Source organism: Lolium rigidum, chromosome 3 (assembly GCF_022539505.1).
Source record: "Lolium rigidum isolate FL_2022 chromosome 3, APGP_CSIRO_Lrig_0.1, whole genome shotgun sequence".
In the NCBI taxonomy this organism is placed as follows: Eukaryota; Viridiplantae; Streptophyta; class Magnoliopsida; order Poales; family Poaceae; genus Lolium; species Lolium rigidum.
This window is the reverse complement of record NC_061510.1, coordinates 73709378-73726202: the sequence shown is the minus strand read 5'-3', so window position 1 is coordinate 73726202 and position 16825 is coordinate 73709378. Positions and strand designations below refer to the sequence as shown.

The following is a 16825-nucleotide window of genomic DNA, read 5'->3' as shown; positions in this document are numbered from 1 at the left end:
GAACCGGAGAGAAACTTGATATCATATGGGATGATTTTTGTTTCCACATGTACCTATGACCTAACCAAGCTCAAATGGAGGCATATGCCCACCGGGGACCCCGATGGGATGCAGTCAAAGGGGTAGACCGCGCGGTCAACAGAACTAGGGTTTCGTCGGAAATCGAGCGTCGGATCTAGGGAATGGCCCCAAAACATGTGTGTGTCCACATGGAATGCACAAAATTGATTTGAGATGGTTCTATATCCAAGGCTACCCCCAGTGTGTGTCCGGCTTCTCGGACGGGGGTTACTACACTTGGGCGGTTCCGCATGTATAGGGGGAACTCCCTCGTACGTGAACCGGAGAGAAACTTGATATCATATGGGATGATTTTTGTTTCCACATGTACCTATGACCTAACCAAGCTCAAATGGAGGCATATGCCCACCGGGGACCCCGATGGGATGCGATCAAAGGGGTAGACCGCGCGGTCAACGGAACTAGGGTTTCGTCGGAAATCGAGCATCGGATCTAGGGAATGGCCCCAAAACTTGTGTGTGTCCACATGGAATGCACAAAAGTGATTTGAGATGGTTCTATATCCAAGGCTACCCCCGAGGTGTGTCCGGCTTCTCGGACGGGGGTTCCTACACTTGGGCGGATTCGCATGTATAGGGGGAACTCCCTCGTACGTGAACCGGAGAGAAACTTGATATCATATGGGATGATTTTTGTTTCCACACGTACCTATGAACTAACCAAGCTCAAATGGAGGCATATGCCCACCGGGGACCCCGATGGGATGCGATCAAAGGGTAGACCGCGCGGTCAACGGAACTAGGGTTTCGTCGGAAATCGAGCATCGGATCTAGGGAATGGCCCCAAAACTTGTGTGTGTCCACATGGAATGCACAAAAGTGATTTGAGATGGTTCTATATCCAAGGCTACCCCCGGGTGTGTCCGGCTTCTCGGACGGGGGTTACTACACTTGGGCGGATTCCGCATGTATAGGGGGAACTCCCTCGTACGTGAACCGGAGAGAAACTTGATATCATATGGGATGATTTTTGTTTCCACATGTACCTATGACCTAACCAAGCTCAAATGGAGGCATATGCCCACGGGGACCCCGATGGGATGCGATCAAAGGGGTAGACCGCGCGGTCAACAGAACTAGGGTTTCGTCGGAAATCGAGCGTCGGATCTAGGGAATGGTCCCAAAACTTGTGTGTGTCCACATGGCATGCACAAAAGTGATTTGAGATGGTTCTATATCCAAGGCTACCCCCAGGTGTGTCCGGCTTCTCGGACGGGGGTTCCTACACTTGGGCGGTTCCGCATGTATAGGGGGAACTCCCTCGTACGTGAACCGGAGAGAAACTTGATATCATATGGGATGATTTTTGTTTCCACATGTACCTATGACCTAACCAAGCTCAAATGGAGGCATATGCCCACGAGGGACCCCCGATGGGATGCGATCAAAGGGGTAGACCGCGCGGTCAACAGAACTAGGGTTTCGTCGGAAATCGAGCGTCGGATCTAGGGAATGGCCCCAAAACTTGTGTGTGTCCACATGGAATGCACAAAAGTGATTTGAGATGGTTCTATATCCAAGGCTACCCCCCAGGTGTGTCCGGCTTCTCGGACAGGGGGTTACTACACTTGGGCAGATTCTGCATGTATAGGAGGGAACTCCCTCGTACGTGAACCGAAGAGAAACTTGATATCATATGGGATGATGTTTGTTTCCACATGTACCTATGACCTAACCAAGCTCAAATGGAGGCATATGCCCACCGGGGGACCCCCGATGGGATGCGATCAAAGGGGTAGACCGCGCGGTCAACGAGAACTAGGGTTTCGTCGGAAATCGAGCATCGGATCTAGGGAATGGCCCCAAAACTTGTGTGTGTCCACATGGAATGCACAAAAGTGATTTCAGATGGTTCTATATCCAAGGCTACCCCCCCAGGTGTGTCCGGCTTCTCGGACAGGGGGTTACTACACTTTGGGGCATGGTAGGCCATGCATGCACACTAATTATATATATATTATGAGGCAACTTAATCAAAATGTGTTTTCATTCGAGAGAACTTGTCAAAATTCAAGTTAATTAATTTATCACGATAATTATATAATTAATTAATAAATCTCAGGGATATGTTATATGTCACATCCCGAAATTTTCTAAATTTTGGAATGTAAAATAAAAATAAATTTATTGCTTGATTGTTTGAACTTGATTGAAATTTCACAAAGAATTAATTTTTTTAAGTAATTTACAAGTTAAATTCCAAAATAGTGTATTCAAAGACTTTTGGTTTTAAAGTATTTTCAAAATCAAACATATAGGCCAAATGTATATAATGATTATTTTGTTTTCACAAAAGGATATTAAAAAGGTTTTTGCAAAATATAGAGTTTTCATAAAACTTGGTTTTGAAAAGATTTTCCAACAATGCTCTATTTTGTTCGGAGGTTTTGAAACTTATAAAAATATTTTATTTGAGAAAACATTAAACCCTAAAAGGGCACTATATAACCACATAGACATGTATGTCAAATTTTGATTTTATAAAGTTTATATTATGTCCCAAATTTTATTTTATATTAAAGTATTTTTCACGAAGAATCCAACGGTACCTTATTTGCATTTTTCCGATTTGTTTTGAAGCCCCAAAGTGTATTTCAATTTCAGTAAAGAAAAAAGAAGGAAAAAGAAAAAAAAAATGTCTATGCCGAGGGCCACCCTCGGCGTATAGCCGGCCCTCGGCATAGGGGGGGCGCCGGACCCATTTAGGGCACGGCCTGGTCGAGCCGGACCAGGCCCATCTCCTCCCCCGCCCGCGCGCGCCCATCTCCTCCCCCTGCCCGCCGCCACCAGCCTCTGCCCCTCCCCGTCGCCCGCCCCGCCGGCCGCCCGCCCCTCCCCGTCGCCGCCGCCCCGCCGCCGGCCGCTCCGCCGCCGGCCGCCCGCCGCCGGCCGCCCGCTGCCCCTCCCTCCCCGGCCGCCCTCCTCCCCACCTCCCCGCCCGCCAGCCCTCTGCGCCGCCTGCGCCGCCCGCCCTTCCCGTCGCCGGCCGGCCGCCGCCGCCGGCCGCCCGCCGCCCTCCCCCCGCCGGCCGCGCCGTCTCCGGCCTCCCCGCCGCCCCTGCCTCCCCGACCCCGCCCCTGCCTCTCCTATGGTAAGTTTTTTTTTCTCATTTTTTTAACTTTTATTTGTAATATTGTATGCTATTTAGAAATACAAATAGAATGGAAAATGTGAAAATGTGAAAATGTGAAATAGAAAATGTGAAATAGAAATACAAATAGGAAATGTGATATGTGAAATGTTTGTGAAAGGTGAAAATAGAAAATGTGAAAATGTGAAATAGAAAATGTGAAATAGAAATACAAATAGGAAATGTGAAATGTGAAATAATTTGTTTTTTAATGAATGGAAATAGGTGCCGTCGTGACCGCCGACCTCGTGACCGCTCCGTCGTGACCGCTCCGTCGTGACCGCCGTGTCCGTGATTCTCTCCGGTCGCCGAGGGTGAGCTAAAACATCGCCTCCCCTTCTCCGCATTTTCTTATGTCACTAGATTCATTTTCCAAGTCCGAGTTGCGTAACCTAGGTGTCACTTCCCGTCCGCGAGCGTTACGCGGATAAATATGCATTAGTGGTCCGCATATTTTGAACCGTAACGCTTGCGGCATTTACGGGACAGTCGGCGGATGCGTAGTTGTCTACGTTTTCCATGTTCTACTCCGGTCCGAGTCGGGATTTCGGCGGCGCCTCCCCGTTGTTCTCCGGATGCACATCCTCTCGGCTTTTTGCCGAGATGTGTATCGGGAGAGCAGCGGGGAGGTGCTTGCCGAAATTCTGACTTGGACCGGGGTAGAGCATGGAGAACGTAGCCAACTACGGATCCGGCGGCTGCTAGGAGCCCACCTAGTAGAGATGTAGGTTGATGCATGCGTTTCGCCCGGTAAAATAAATAAAAATATGATGCATTTAATTTCCTATTTGATATAAATGCTATGTCCGTGGTTTGGCTCCCAATAAAGCGAGAGGATGGCCGATAATGGATGGATGTACAATGAGCGTGTTAGTGCGGCCGAGAAAACGAGATGAGTGGACAAGGAAGACCCATTTTCTAGTGAATGAGTTAGCGCGTGGTACAAAGGGGCTGGTTCGGGCACTTTGCCCTTGTGTTCGCTGCGTGAAGCGTCAACGTCGTGGGAAGGATGAAATGTATAGACACCTTCTGCAATATGGGTATATGCATGGGTACGTCGCGGAAATCGACTTTGATGAGCGCGAGCGTGACAGAGGTGAGGTGATGCGGCAGCGGCTCAATGGCAATGAGTACGATGGAATTAGAGACTTTCTAGATGATCTCGTCCATGCCGATGTCCCGGATTCGCCACCTCCGGAACCGGAGGCGCCGCCGGAACCGGAGGAACCGAGCCAACCGCGAAGGCCTTCTATGATATGATTGCCGCGGCTAAGAGGCCTCTCGTACGAGGGCGCCGCGATTTCTCGGCTCGATGCCATCTCCCAATGTCTAGCCGACAAGACCCGGTACAACACCACCCGTGAGGGCTTTGAAGCAAGTCTGAAAACAAGCGGTAACATGTTGCCCAAAGATCATTGTACTGCCTCCAAAGCCCGCACGCGACGAGGAGAATGATGAAGGACCTCAACATGGATTATCAAAGGATAGACTGTTGTCCCAAAGGCTGCGTTCTATTTTGGAGACGGTATGCGGAGGACAAGTACTCGTCCCATCTGCAAGCGAGTCTAGGTATGAAGAGGTAACGGGAAAGGATGGTCAGGTGAGGCGAGTCAAGCACCGCAAAGTCGATTCTTCGATATCTCCCATTCATAAAAAGAATCCAGCGGCTTTACATGCACGAGGAGACAGCCAAACGGATGACGTGGCACAAGTATGGGAAGAGATTCGTGGACGAAAACAAGAAGTTGAAGATGGGACATCCATCCGATGGTACGGCATGGAAGAACTTCGATACAAAACACCCGCTTAAGGCAGCCGAGGCTCGGAATGTCGGAATTGCGATAGCAACGGATGGTTTCAATCCATATGGTATGTCGACCGCCAATTACGGTTGCTGGCCCGTGTTTGTTATTCCGCTCAATCTCCCTCCCGGAGTCCTAATGACGAGGAAGACCATGTTTACGTCGGCGATCATTCCAGGCCCTCATTACACGGGGAAGAATTTGAGTGTCTACATGCAGCCGATTGTGGAAGATTTGAACCACTCTTGGCACCACGGGACATTGACGTACGACCGAGCATCGAAGACAAACTTCTGCATGAGAGTTTGGTTGCGGTATACCATGCATGACATGCCCGGGTACGCCCTAACATGTGGATGGTGTACGGCTGGTAAGTGGCCATGCCCGGTGTGCGAGCATCGGCTTGAGTTCCTTTGGCTACTGAAGGGTCGCAAGTATGTTGTGTTTGACACGAATCGACGAGTTCCTCAAAAGGAGGCATCCGTTTAGAGAAGACAAAAAGAACTTCAAGAAGGGCAAAGTTGTGCATGAAAAAAAGATGTGCCGAAGTTTGATGGTACACTTGTTGAAGCCGAGCTACGTGCTCTCGTGCCGGCGGCGACGCCTAGCCGGCCATCAATTTGAGGGATATGGTGTAACGCACAAGCTGGACTCACGAGGCGGCTTTAACGAAGCTCGAGTATTACAAGGACCTCGAACTTCCCCATAACATCGATGTGATGCACATCGTAAAGAATGTCGCGGAGTCCGTCTTTCACACATGCCCGAACATTCCCGGGAAGTCAAAGGATAATGTCAAGGCTAGAGTCGATATTGAGATCCTCCGTGATAGGGAAAAATTACACATGAAGCGTCCTTTTGGCCGTCAAAAGAATTGGTTCAAGCCGCATGCCAACTTCTGCCTTGATTCCATCCAAAAGAAGGAGGCATTCGGTGGCTCAAATACATCGTGATGTTCCTGGATGGTTATTGCTCGAATATGAGTAAGGGAGTTAATCTTTCGACGGGAAAAGTCACCGGGCTCAAGAGTCACGACTATCATATATGGATTCAGCGGCTCATGCCGGTGATGCTTCGAGGGTATATCCCCGAGAAAGTCCGGCGAGTGCTTGCGCAGCTTGAGCCATTTCTTCCGCACGCTCCGTGCTAGCGGATATGTCCCGAGGTTATTGCAAAGCTACAACATACGAGTGCCGGAGTTGCTATGCAATTTGGAGATGATATTTCCGCCGGGCTTCTTTACTCCGATGGCACATCTCATTGTGCACCTCACCAACGAGGCACTCTTGGGTGGTCCGGTGCGGTTTCGTTAGCGGTTCCGTATTGAGAGAGAGTTTAAGTATATTCGAAAGATAACCGGAAACAAGGCCAAGATTGAAGCATGCATAGCTGAGGCAATATGCCTTCGAGAGATGGCAGATGCCGCGACAACGTACTATCCCGATGATGTTCCCACTCAGCATAACCCGGTCACTCGTTACAATGTCGACGTGCCCGAGAATGACCCCAAGCTAAAACTATTCCAATTCCCCGGTGGCAAGGCTGGTAAAGGAACAAAATATAAATTGGAGAACGAAGAGAAGGATTGTATAATGCTATATGTGCTTATGAACATGGAGGAAGTGTTCCCATTCGTAAGGTAAAATGGTGAACAAATTACTTTGCAGCTAGTAACCTCGTCTCGGTCTAATGCTTATTTACTCCTTTCAGCAAATTCACGGATGAAATGTGGCCGTATGATGAATTGCCCGAACCCTCGGAGATGGACACTCTATCGAAAGAGGGTGCTCCCGGAATTAATAAAAACTTTGTGACATGGTTCATGGAAAAAGTAATTTCTAACCTTTCCTCTTACATTGCAACATGTGACTTGTCCCTCTTATTACACGTAACTAATGCACACAACAAATTTGAAATGTTCTTGTAGGGCCGTGAGAGAAACGTTGATATGATAGATGAGTTGAAATGTGTTTCCCAAGGTTGTAGCCGTGAGGTGACCAAGTATGAGAAGTATGATGTGAATGGGTTTCGCTTCCACACAGAGACGCACCAGAAGGGCCGGGCGAATCCCAAAACGATAAATACTGGGGTCTTCACCAAAGGAGCCAACAACTTTGATTACTACGGAAGGTTACAAAGTGTATACGAGTTGACATTCAATCGTACGAACGTGCAACTCAATATCGTCGTGTTCAAGTGTCATTGGTTCGACCCAATAGGTGGACAGAGAAGTGATAAGTCCATTGGGTTAGTTGAAGTTAAGCCTTCAACCACCTATAGCGGAGCCGATGTCTTTGTTCTGGCTCACCAAGCCAAGCAAGTTTATTATTTGCCCTACCCATGCCAGAAAGCGGAACTCAAGGGTTGGGAAGTCGTCTTCCAGGTATCGCCACATGGTAACCTACCGATTCCCTCTGAGGATGATTACAACAACATTGACCCCGTGACATACGAGGGGATTTTCTATCAAGAGGAACGGGACTTCGGGGAATATATTTTAGAACCGTTTGTTGAAGAGGACCTCGGGAACGATGCGAAACTCGTGGTGAGTCGGTGGTGGATCTAAAGGACATATCTATGCTTGGAGAAGTTACTTGAGGCGAATGACAATTATGATGAGCCTCCACCCGTCGACCCTTCAACTTTGTACTCACAAGATAGTGATAGTGATAGTGATCCGAGAGAAAGAGAAAGAGAAAGAGACGGAGTATGAGAGTGAGCGTGAGAGCGATGATGGCTGGTGAGGGTCTTTTATTTTTAGTATTTATTTGTCAACATGCTTCTTAATTGCATTGTGCCTTTTATTCTTAGTATTTATTTGTCAACCTGCTTCTTAATTGCATTGTGCCTTTTATTCTTAGTATCTACATTTTATTATGTCAACCTGCTTCTTAATTGCATTGTGCCTTTTATTCTTAGTATCTTCATATAATATGTCTTTGTGCTTAACTCGTTTTATTCTTCTCAATGCGGGTGGTCGAACAATATGAGCAGCGGCAAGGCAGACTCCGAGAGCTTGCTTAAGACACTCTCGCAGGTGAAGAGGAATATTCCTAGACCACCCACTAGACGGAGTGATCGAGCCCCGGTGCGCAATCCGCGTTACGACAATGGTACCGATGGAGGACGAGGACGAGGAGGACGAGGAGGGACGAGGTGGAGGACGAGGAGGACGAGGAGGACGAGGTGGAGGACGAGGTGGCGCCGGGGTACACATGGACTTTGACGAGCCACCCTGCGCTACGGCAACGTGGCTCTCGAGTTGTTCCTAGAGGGTCCGTCTAGTGGGGAGGTGGAGATGGAGGCAGAGTCTACACACGAGTCGGACTCTAGGGCTGAGTTGGAGGTGATGGAGGATGGGGGGTGCGCCGAAGCCCTTGAAGCTTCGTGGAGAAGCTAGAGTCCCCGATGCGAGGAAGGAGCCGAAGACCCATGATGACAAGGCCCTTATCATTCCTTCGAGCGATGAGTAAGTGTACTACTTCAGAAATTTCGAACATGTATTTTCATCTTGGGCATAATAAACAATTTGGCATGTGTACTAATGTGTGATTTATTTGCAAGCAATTGGACATGGGATGCCAAGCCCCCCGCATGCCTAACGGCTTGCTTGGGGCTCCGATTAAGAAGTTCCGGCCCGGCGAGATACACTCCCCTTAGCACGGTCCCCGGTGGCGCGACGAAGCTAGCCACTACTTGGGCGGACTATGAGGATGCCCCTGCCGTAGGCTTCGCGACAGCTGCTCGAGGCTGTGACCACCAAGTTCGGGTAAGGCATATATTTCTCGAGCACCGTTCATAGTTAATGACCCTAATGTGCTAACTCATGACTTTCACAACTCATTTATGCATGATTGAAGTGCTTCTATCGTGTGGACCCGGAGCATGACACGCGGGCGCGTCTCACTTTGCGTGGCGCTTGCGAGAGGTTGACACCGCGAGCGGTGGTACAACCAAAAGTTCACCGGCGCTAGTGCCTTCCGGGCTAACAAGGGTAAGAGGGTCAAGAAGGAGTACTATGTTGGTAACCAGCCTACGGATGAATGGGCAATGACCATTGAGGAGTACATGTCGGTGAGTAAAATGTCAATGAGATTCTACATTGTTGCTAAGTTTTCATTGGATTATCTTGAGTTGAGTATTGCGTTTTCAGGTTTGTCCCGAGTGGGCCGAGCAGCATAGGGAGGCATGGGAGGAGCTAATTAGGGCGAGGTGGCTCGGGGAGGATGAGGAGTTTGCGGCCGTGTCGAGGCGGAACATGGAGAACCGAGGCACCGGTGGCACACACTTGCGCGGGAAACCGCGACTACACCCGCTACAAGGGGAAAATGGTATGTATATACATTGAACGACCTTCTTTCATTTCCCGTCATGTTACATTTGTGGTACGCATAACTTTTCTTTTCGCGATGCGGGTGGCCGAGGCAGCACTCGGGGTGGTGCTTCATGATGCCCAGATATATGACATGATGCGGACGAAGCAGAAGCCCAATCCCGCATTGCCTCAGCCACAATACTACGGCAATGCCAAGGCCGCCAAGGAGGACTACTGCGACATGGTCAAGTCTCGTCACCCCGAGGTGGATGACCCCTTGAGCATTCCGGTCGACGAGGAGTCGTTGGTCCTGTCGGGGCGCGGGCGTCCGCATGGCCGTTACCCCTTTACTGAATAAGGCGGTCAAGCCTACCCCAGCCCACGAGCTACACGCGTCTCAAGCATACCCTCACCGCCGACAGCCCCCGGCCTCGTCCACGGCCCGCTCGTCCACCCGCCTACGATGTAAGTTTTCCTCATTTTCATCCTCTTTCCGGTTTTCCTTCCTACATGGCTAAGTGTTTACGAGATTCATTGTTTCGAAATTGTAGCCCGAGTTCGAGGCGGCCTTCGAAGCCCGCAATGAAGCGTATCAGCAGAGCCGCTGCGCGGTGGAATAGGCAGAATACGGCCTACATGGCGTATATAGGTGTAAGTCTGAATCTTTCTTCTCCGCTAGTAGATGACAAGTCTCGGTTTGATGCTTTATTTCGCAAAGCCTAACTTGTAACCTATCTTGCGGGAAATGATGATCTCTATGTCTACTGGTACACCGCCACCGGCTCGAGTTACCGTGGCGGGGGACATGCCTATCATGCCATCGAAGGCGGCTTTCGCTGCGACTTACTACGGATCCACACCGGAGGTAAGTTCTTTGCCAAACCGGTAGTTACCACTTTCCTTTGCCTCGCAAGTTGCTAACATGTAGGGAACACGTAGGGAACGGGATGGTCCGGGAACCGGGCATCGCCGGGTGGGCGCGAGGTCACACCGGTTCATGAAGGTGGTCGGTCTCTCGGGCGTTCTGCTGGTGCCTCTCCGTCGACTACTCCCGACTACTCCCGGTGCCTCTCCGTCGACTTCTCCTGGGCGTAGCACCGGTCCTTCTCCAGGTGGTTCTTCTGCAGCTTCTACCGGAGCGCAACCCCGGGCTGCTCGTTTCGCCAACGATGTGGGCGGACACACCCCGCCCGGGTCCTTCCTCCGCTAGTCGCTACCGGTCTTCTTGCTTGCTACCTACTACTATTCCTATCATGTGCTACCTACTACTATGTATTTGGATGACATGGCACTCTCCTCTTGTATGCTACTATGTGTATTTTGGTGAATTATGGTGAATTATGGTGAATTACGGTGTTTCGGTTCATTTCGGTGAATTTCGATGAATTTGGATGTATGAACTGCTGTACTGTCGTAACTGAACTGCTTTACTATCAATTGTGAACTGCTGTACTGCCAATTGTGAACTGCTGGGAAAAAAAAATTTGGAGAAGGCTCTACGCCGAGGGCCATGCTGTCGGCATAGGGGCCTGCTGCGACCATATGGTCAAGGCTACGCCGAGGGCCATGCCGTCGGCATAGAGGCCTGGCGTGCGGCGCAAGCAAAGCAGCACGGGCGCCACGTCTCGCAAGCCGGCCGTCGGCCTCTGCAAGCCGGCCGTCGGCGTCTGCATGGTTTGGGCTCACGTCGACCCGCCACGTCGCTCGCTACGCCGAGGGCTACACCGTCGGCGTCTGCATGGTTTGGGCTCACGTCGATCCGCCACGTCGCTCGCTACGCCGAGGGCTACACCGTCGGCGTATGGTGCCCGCCGTTAACGGCGACGGCCTGCCGTGGATGCTACGCCGAGGGCGTCTACGCCGAGGGGCACGCCGGCCGTCGGTGTAGCACACGTACGCCGAGGGCTAGCTCTACGCCGACGGCCCACCTACCTATGCCGAGGGACCCAGACGCCGAGGCGATACGCCGAGGGCTGCCGTCGGCGTAGCCTACGCCGAGGGCCAGGCGTGGCTACGCCGAGGGCAGCCGGCCGTCGGCGTCTCGGCCAATTCCTGTAGTGACACACATATTATTTTTTCCAAGAGATCTAACCTCTTCTACATACCTATGGAATTATAGTGTAGAGAACAACGCAACTGAAATTGTGAATATTGAAAAACATCCTTCTGTGGAACTAAAGAAACTCTATAGAAAATTCTCATGTTTGGACCACAAAGGACCTCAGTGCTTATTTGATTCACAATATTTTTACTATATATGTATAGGGACATCCTACATATAAAGGTGGCATGTCCTCTTGATCCCTATAACAAAATAACCAAGGATTCCAATCGTGAGAATCAAATAACATACCTATGAAAAATCCACAAGGATCTAAATTCTACTGAAAACCCTATAAATTTGGTTGAACTAAAGGATCCATAGGTGTATTAATTAGCATAATTACTGCCTAACAAAACACATGCAAAAACAAAGAAACTATAGCAATAGATTTGAGTGGATAATTTTTTTCTCCAAAATATAGTGCAAATTAATAATTCCAAAAACGGTCATAAGTGTCTCTTTGGTTCTAAGGAAAAGTGGACGAACATCATAGGATTGGTTAAATGGAACTTAACAAAGAAAAAACGGAGAAAGTTTTCCTTTAATACCACTTAAAAAAATATACGAATTTTTCAATCCACTTGGACCTATTTTTAGAATTCCTATGCACGAAGTACAAGAGCGAACTGAGTTTTGTTAGCTTATTAGAACATCGTAATTATAACATGTTTCATGTGGTTTGGCTTTAATTTCTTTGTGTTTGTGAGTGTTCATGTGCCTTTTCTATTCTGCAAACCAAACAGACAAGCTTAGAAATTCATGTGTTTTTAATCTTCTGGTTTACACATGCTTTCCTATCAATATTATGTGCTTTTTATAATTAAGGACTTGTACATACACCAAATAGGCCCCCATTATTGCAATCTTAATAATCAAACAACCTATGTAGAATTTTTTTTCCCGAATGTAAGATATCCTCTATGATTCATAAGAAAAAAATTATGAAATGATCAGTTTGTGAATCAAAATGTCCGGTTTGAGAAAATCATATTGTCGACTAAAAATAGTTGTTTCACAGTCGACTAAGAACTAGCGAAATTGTTTCTATGTTTTATACATATCTTCTGGAATCAGCCTCCTTAATGGAAATTGGAGGGATTAATCCCTTCGTATATTGGAAGTCAGGAAAAGAAACCTTTTAAAAGTTCATATTGTTTTTTTACTTACTTATTGGTGCAGCCACCAAAATTCAAATCGGGAGCATCATGTCCTCGAACACAAGATTGAATCCAAGACGATCCCAATCATGTTGTAGATATAGATGGTCGTATCTGTTCTTTTGAGGCCCTTTGGAAGTCATCAAGGTGTCTACAACCATGGAGCATATTCAACGGCAGGAGTGCACTGGATGAGCGAGCTCCTTGTGTGGAAAGATGGGTTATACACAATTGTCCATGCGGATACATACCTTGCATTACATAGCGAGACAATACAAGTATGCTGCACCGAGCTACTTTCGAGTCCAGCAACATTTCAGGGCAGGCGTGGACAATGTCAGCACGCGGTCTATAAAAAGGGAGATTATTTCGTATTTTTCATGTAATCGCGTGAAAAGGAGGGATAAGTCGTGTTACTAAAACACAAATGGAGCAGTGATCGATCCTCCTCGGACAGAACCAAAGTGGCTACTCCTGCATAGCTCGCGATCTAGGTCCACACTTGAACCAGATCCTGCCTCTGGATCAATGAAAGCAAGCTTACTTGGTCACTACCTGTCGCAGGCGATCGATCAATTGTTTAGGTCGCCGCAAAAGAAGATTGCTATGCATGCCCACCGTTCTTGGCTTTACCAGAGCTCGAGGAAAAGAAGCTGTTCACGCCGGTGCTGTATCGCAATGCTTACTAGCGATTTATTCAAAAGTTTAAACTTGAATTCAGTAAGAAATGATGTGCTCCGTCGACCGTCGTTCAATTCCACGGCCTGCTTTGCTTTGGTGCTCCTTTTTGTAAGCTCTTGCGGGAAAAAAAGTCCTAAAGCGCGCGTCAGCAACCCTGCTCTGATCATCGCCTCAAAGTAAAACCAACTTACGTAGCACACAGGGGAAGAAAACAAATGAAAAGGCGTATTGGAACTCGTAAGCGTACGTATACATCAATACATGTAGCTAATCTCCATGCAATACATGTCGCAAAGCTACATGTGCTTAATCAGTGAGGTGGCCGACAGGGTTAGTGTAAAAGATCGGAAAGGAAAGAAAAGGAGTAATGTGAGTTGCTTTTCTCTTTGGATGTTTGAATTTTTTTCAACGGTCCGTGGTGGCATCACAGGCTGAGTAAGCAAATGATGCATCGTCATCATGCATTGAACCGGCCGGGCTGCCTCCGGTTCATAAATTTCTTCCTCCAAACGTGGAGTTCAGATTTTGAATGTGAAAGAGTCAATGACTTTCGTCACGTGTTTCACAAACGTAAGAGTAACAAACTCTGTAAGAAAAGTTTTGACCCGCGACGACCATGCTTGGTAATCTGAGATGAGCAACATACAAGTTTTGACCCAATAACATGCTTGGTAAGTCAGAGAAGCGAACAAGCAATCTGAGCAGAAAGGGGGCCGATTTTACTCACAATTTCAGGGATGTTATTTTACATTGGCTCAATGACGAAGAAGGTATCATAATAAGCATACTAAATACTACTGGGGTTGGGGAAATGTTGCCAAAAAAGATGAACTTAGCAAGATACTAGCATTGCATTATGTTGTAAACTGTATGGAGATCGAAGACGCTCGATCGCTTTCTCGGGTTCAGGACTTCAGGCGACCGGCCGGCATGGCACGGCAGCATGCACGAGTCTGCTCAGAATCAGATCCTCTGGTGGTGGTGGTTGTGATGGTGGTGCTGCTGCTGCTGGTACTGGTGATGGTGGTGGAGCACCGCGGCGTGCCGGCGCGGCTGCTGCTGCGGATGCTGAGCCGGCTTGTGCCTGAACTTGTCGTCGACGATGGCGATGAGTCCGCCGAGCGGGGGGCGCATCCTGGCGCGGTAGGAGATCTCGTCGTAGGGGCGGCGGTAGAAGCGGAGGAATGGCAGGAAGGAGTCGCGCTCCCGCTCCACGCGGCGCACGCCCTGCCCGTCCTTGCGGAACGTGAATGGCGACTGCAGGAAGGACGGCCGCGGCGTCCTCGGGAACTGCTGCTGCGGCGGCGTGGACAGGGGAGCCGGTGCGGGAGCGGGGGTATTCTTGTTGTGTCCCTTGGCGGCGGCGGCGGAGGGTGTTGGCGGCACGCGGTGGTGGTGGACGGGGGTGGAGCGCGCGGCGGGCGAGGCAAAGGAGAAGGAGCGCGCGGAGAGCGGGGACGCGCCGACGAGGGACGGGCTGGAGGAGGGGATGATGGAGCGTGGGCCGGGCGTGGGTGCTGCCGGCGTGGTGGAGAGGTACCACGGCTTGAGCGCGTTGTCGGAGACGTTGAATGCGAAGCGCGAGGAGGCGGAGCCCACGACCCCGCCGCCGCCGCCCGGCTTGGGCATGGTGGTGAGGATGGCCGCGCCGGATGGCTCGAAGCGGAGGGAGGCCGTGCGCGGGTAGGCGGTGAAGGAGGCGTCCTCCAGCGAGTCCTCGAAGTCCAGCGAGCACACCACCGCCGTCGCCGGCGCCAGCTCCACGAACGGCCTCACTCCCTGCGAACAAGAACACGTTTACTTTCTTGGTCAGCAACGCAGCATGAATGAGAACATGCCATGGCCGATGTGATGGCCGGAGTTATAGTGGTTACCTTCCACATGACGGAGAAGAGGGACGGCGGGTCGATGACGAAGGCGCGGTGGAGGCGGGCGCGGTGGAGGCGACGATCTTGAGCGTGCCCATGAGCAGGTTGAGGAACGCCGACGCCGACCGGAAAAAGCCTGCGCAAACGTCATTCAGTCACAGAGTAAGTAAGATTCGACGACGCGTCCCGTCAACGACCCAGTTTTGGGGTACGTTCCCACACACAGACACAGTACAGTAGTACACACTCCCGCTTTCCTGCAGATTCTACGGCTCATCGCTTTGCACTCCACGCAGCTCGCGCAAAAGCGATTGCGGCCCAATCATTTTCGCTACGAGTTCAAACCGCACCGGCGGGAAGCCTCCGCCCACGCAAGCTAAAACTGTAGCGAAAACCGTGCACGGCTAGCGTGGTGCGTAAAGCAACCGGCCGGTACACACACATACGGTGGTCGGGGACCGCGCCGCGCTTGACCATGCGCCGGAGACAGAGAAGAGAAGTGTAGGGGGAGACAGGGAGGGCAGGTTGCAGAACGATTGTGCAGCTCGATCGTGCGACGCGAATGCGGTGAGAGAGAAGGCTTCGCCGCTCTGGCCGCGTGTGCGCGGCTCTGACCGATGGGTGGACGAGATGAGAGGGCACTGATGACTGCTGCGGTGCCAGTCCAGAGTCAGTGCGCTCTGCCTGCCGGAGTAGGTGTTAATGGTGATCTTTTTGAGGCAATCAGTTGGAATGTTAGGAGTTTTTCTATAAGTGTTGCAGTCAAGAATAAAGTCAGTACGTAACTGTTATAATCACTACACTATATGGCTCTCCTTATGAAGAAGGTGGGCAAGTTTTTATTTTTGAATTACATGATTTGTTTTGAAATTAGGAGGGGCCTTCAACATTCAGAGGTGATTTCAACTTGGTCATACCAGAAAATAATAAAGTAATGGAGTAGTAGATTTTAGATGGGTTGATAGATTTATTGCCTGGATAGAATTTTGGTGTCGATCCCTGTTGCGTAGCACAAAGCTAACATTACATTAGAGTTTACAACGAAATAAACATATATAGCATGGAGTTCTTCGTGTTCACATTTCACAGGCGAGCATGTTGAGGATAGACTCCTAACCCTAAACATCGGAACTCACTCGTCGAAAATCAGCAACATCAGCCATTGCAGCCACAAAGGGTCAATACTTTTGAATTGTATTAGCAAGTGTCACGAGAAAATTAATACCTATCTATAATTACATGCGCATTTGGCTAAGTGGAGCTTGGCTGATTAGCACAAATCAATTTTTCTTTTACCTATCATTTTCGAAACACTCTCTTTCATTATATGTTAAGCGGTACCATCGATAGAAACCAATGTACCTAGAAACCACCGGTAAATCCCGGTGAATCCTCCTACACCCACCAAGTTTTAATTTAATAAAATTGGGATGAGGAGATTCTTCAACTTCTTCAAAGTCTTGACGCTCAGAACTATTTGTAACCGGGACACGGCTAAGTACTAGTATGATACTCTCTAGAGGTTGTACAAGTTACCCACAAGACTTAGTCAACCCATTTTTTCCATCATGCACAATTTTGCTAAGACAAGACCTTTCATAGGCAATACCTCGTTGCATTTAATCGTACCATACCCACACTATGTATGATGGGTTGGGTTCTCACAACTTAATTAGTCAAGACAATCC

The 16825-nt window shown here is 49.4% G+C and overlaps 1 pseudogene; it reads right to left on the bottom strand.

Moving 5' to 3' along the window:
• Positions 1-14232: 14232 nt before the first annotated feature.
• Positions 14233-16384, bottom strand: LOC124695037 (annotated as a pseudogene).
• Positions 16385-16825: the final 441 nt, after the last annotated feature.